The sequence below is a fragment of the Arachis ipaensis genome, chromosome B08 (genome assembly GCF_000816755.2).
Source record: "Arachis ipaensis cultivar K30076 chromosome B08, Araip1.1, whole genome shotgun sequence".
NCBI classification, from domain to species: Eukaryota; Viridiplantae; Streptophyta; class Magnoliopsida; order Fabales; family Fabaceae; genus Arachis; species Arachis ipaensis.
Genome location: NC_029792.2, coordinates 124,022,063 through 124,026,351, shown reverse-complemented (window position 1 = coordinate 124,026,351; position 4,289 = coordinate 124,022,063).

Genomic DNA, 4,289 nt, shown 5'->3' with positions numbered 1-4,289 from the left:
TTAATTGTGTGGTTTTGTCATGATCTCTACCCACTTATTCATTAAATAAGCATGCATTTATAATTCCTTCCTAAAGTTATTGCATGATTGAAAACCTGCTTCCTAGAGACTTTTAATTATATATTTTATTCCTCCTTTATTCCATTCGATACCGTGATCTATGTGTTAAGTGTTTTAGGCTTTATAGGGCATGAATGAGTTGGAGATTGGAGAAGAAGCTTGCAAAAATAGAAGGAACACAAGAAATTGAGGAGATGACCAGCGAGAAGTAACGCGGCCGCATGGATGACGCGACCGCGCGGCATGGAATAGCACGAGTGACGCGGCCGCATGGACGACGCGACCGCGTGGCAAAGCAGAAGCCGAATGATGCGACTGCATGGATGACGCGACCGCGTGACATGCGCGATCTGCATAATCTGCAGAATCACTGGGGGCGATTTCGGGCCTTATTTTGACCCAGTTTTCGGCCCATAAAAGCAGACTAGAGCCAGAGAACATGCAGAAACCGAGAACAACATTCATTCCGCATAGTTTTAGTTTTTAGATCTAGTTTTCCTCTCCTCTAGGTTTTCTCTCTACACATTCATAGTTTTTATGATTTGTTATGTTCATTATTTTACATTGGGATATTGAGAAGAGTTATTGCCTCATCAAGACTTCGACATTCTAGTTCGTTCTCTTTACTTGTCTCTTACTCTTCCATGTTCCTAAATTTACTTAATTTTACTATTGGATTATTTTAGCATTTATTAATATAAGAATTACTTTTATTTTTAATTAATCTTTTGATCATTATTTATCATGTCTTTCTTTAATTCCCTTTCTTATGTTATGAATTTTACATTTACAATGAGCGAGTAGTTCCCTAACTTGATGGGGAGTTGATTGAAAGGAACCCTTGAGTTAGGATGCTCAAGAGAGAGATTGTAATTGGGTTTATTGTTGGATTGCTCTCTATTCACTAACACCAATCCTCCCAAGAGTGGATTGGAACTTGTGGATAGAACAGCATTCCAACTTGTTTGACTTCCCCTTACTTAGTAAGCACACTTTTCTGCAACTCGTTGGGAGACGACCTGGGTTCATACTCCCAGTATTTTAATTTTAATTTCTGTGACACCCTTCTAAATTGATAAGCGGATTTCTGGTCGGTTGAGATCTATACTTGCAACGCATATTTTATAACAATTCTTGACTCGCCAATTTCTGCCACGTCAATTTTTGGCGCCATTGCCGGGGAATTGTAATAGAGTGCTAAAGTTATTGATTTGAATTTATTTATTTGCATTTTATTTTATTTTGCTACTATGAGCTGCTTGTTTCTTTCGTTAGATGACATGTTCGCTTCCTGATCCAAGCTTGCTAATATTCGATCCTGAGATTGAAAGAACTATTTCATGAATAAGGCAAGCTCAGCGTCGGTTAGTCCTCTCTAAGGGCGGATCTGAAACGTCATTTGAGAAAGAAACCAGCCCCCGTTCTACTGATTTGGTTGTTTTACGTGCAGGTAACATGGCAGCAACCAGGAGAGTTACTATCCAGGAGGCTGGAGCCCCTGATTTTACAATGCAACCATTTCAAGCGCATCACCCAGCGGTGGCTACAGACTTTGAAATAAGGACCGCACTGCTCAATTTGATGCCCAAGTTTCATGGCTTACCTGCTCAAGAGCCTATCAAGCACCTGAGAGATTTTCAGGTAGCCTGTTCTACTATTAAGCGTGATGGTGCAGATGAAACTTCAATTTTGCTGAAAGCTTTCCTATTTTCTCTTGAGGAAAAGGCAAGAGAGTGGTACTACACTCAACCAGCAGCAATTGTATCCAACTGGGATACATTGAGAAGAGAATTCTTGGAAAAGTTCTTTCCAGCTGAAGTTACTGATAAACTGAGGAAAGATATTTCCATGATTGTTCAGGATGACTCCGAGACGCTTTATGAATATTGGGAGCGCTTCAATAATCTTCTGGAAGCTTGCCACCACCATATGATTGACAAGATAGTGTTACTCGGTTATGTCACACAGGGAATGAGGCCCCAAGATAAGACCACATTGGAAAGTGCTAGCAATGGGTCTATGAAAAAATACAAGACCACTGATGAGGCATGGCAATTGATCAGTGACTTAGCTGAATCTACTAGGAATCACAGGCAGAAATAAGGCCGTTCAAAAGCTGTTGCAGAAGTATCCTCTAGCAGAGAGACTACTGCTTTAACTCAGAGTATCTGTGAAATGACCAACTTGCTGAAGCAGATGCAATTGAATCAACAACAAGTTCAGCAAGCTCAACCTTCTCCACCACAGCAAAACCAACAGTTAATCCCACAGAGAGTCTGCAGAATCTGTGCTGATTATGGCCACTATACTGATGAATGTCCGCAGCTCCAGCAGGAAGACAACACCGTGGCAGCCACATATAACTTCTATGACCGCCCCAACCAAGGGTACAATCAAGGTGGCAATTACAACCACGGATGGCAAGACAATTCTAACTAGAATTGGAGAGACAGCAACAACAGAGGAGGTAGAGATAATCAGGAAAATTAGAGGTGGAATAACAACAACAACAGGCAGCAGAATCAGAATCAGCCTTACAGAGTACCTCACCTAAGGCAGTCCTAAGGACCACAGAATACCCAACAGCAGACCTCTCGATTTACCTATCCTTCTGCATCTGCCAATGATGACTTACTACAATCTATTGATCGGAGATAGCAGACCATGGAAAATAGCATTAATGCCACTCTGAATGGCCTGACCGCTACTTTGCAGGCTCTTGTCTCCCAGATAGGATCAATGAATAACTCTAATAACCAACCTTTGAGCTCCAGTGAGATTTCCTCTCAACCATTACCCAATCCCAAGGGTGGTATTAATGTCATCACTCTGAGGTCCGGAACCACACTGCAGGAGAGGAACCAAGAGGAGCCAAACCCACCAGAACACGCCTCAGCTGAAGAGGTAGTGGAAATAGAAGATATTGAAGAGGAAGAAGACATATAGGACGTGGCTGAAGAAGAAGACGTGCAACCACAGGAGGAAGCACTAAAAGACGCAGACACTGCAGAAAATGCCACTCCTATCCCATTTCCACAACTTGCAAGGAAGCCCAGGAAGCAGCTGGAACTTGATCCAAAAATGGTAGAGATATTCAAAAAGGTTGAGGTAACTGTTCCTCTATTTGATGTTATTCAACAGGTACCTAAGTATGCAAAGTTTCTAAAAGATTTATGTATACATAAAGATAAAATTAATGAATTAGAAACTATTCCTTTAGGGAGTTCCATATCTGCTTTAATGGGAGGTTTACCTGAAAAGTGTAGTGACCCAGGTCCTTGTATAGTTAATTGTACTATTAGTGATGTGATAATTTCTGAATGCATGTGTGATTTAGGAGCATGTGTGAGTATAATGCCTTTGTCTATATATGATGTTTTAAGGCTGTAGTGATCTTCAATCTGAACGGAGTTATGAAGCATCCTCCAGAGGATCACTCTATCCTCAAGTGTGACATTATAGATGAAACCGTGGCTAAAGTCCACCAGGAGGAATTTGAAGAGAAACACACAGGACAAGGTCCAAGTGTGGGGACATTCTCAGAGGACAATAACAGTGCCTTACCACTGTTACCAGCTCCAAACAACCTAGAGCCTGAACATGATCAGAAGTTAGAATTAAAACCCCTTCCTCCACACCTCAAATATGCTTACCTTGAAGACGGGCAGAAGTTTCTGGTTATCATTGCAAGGGAACTCACTTCTCAACAGGAAGAGCAACTACTTGGGGTGCTGAGGAGGCACAAGAAGGCAATTGGTTGGAGTTTAGCAGACATAGTAGGCATCAACCCTCAAGTTTATGAGCATAGGATATTTTTAGAAGAGGGAGCAAGACATGTCCGTCAACCCCAGAGAAGACTGAACCCCACTATCTTAGAGGTTGTCAAAAAGGAAGTGACCAGACTACTAGAGGCAGATATCATCTATCCCATCTCAGACAGTGAATGGGTAAGCCCAGTACAAGTGGTGCCAAAGAAGTCTGGAGTCACTGCAGTGAAGAATGAGCATGGAGAGCTCCTAGCAACCAGAGTTCAGAACGCCTGGAGGGTCTGCATTGACTACAGACCCCTCAACCAAGCAACCCGTAAGGATCACTATCCTCTTCCATTCATTGATCAAATGCTGGATCGCCTGTCAGGTAAATCGCATTATTGCTTTTTAGATGGTTACACAGGTTATTTCCAGATTCATATAGCTCCTGAGGATCAGGAAAAGACCACTTTTACATGT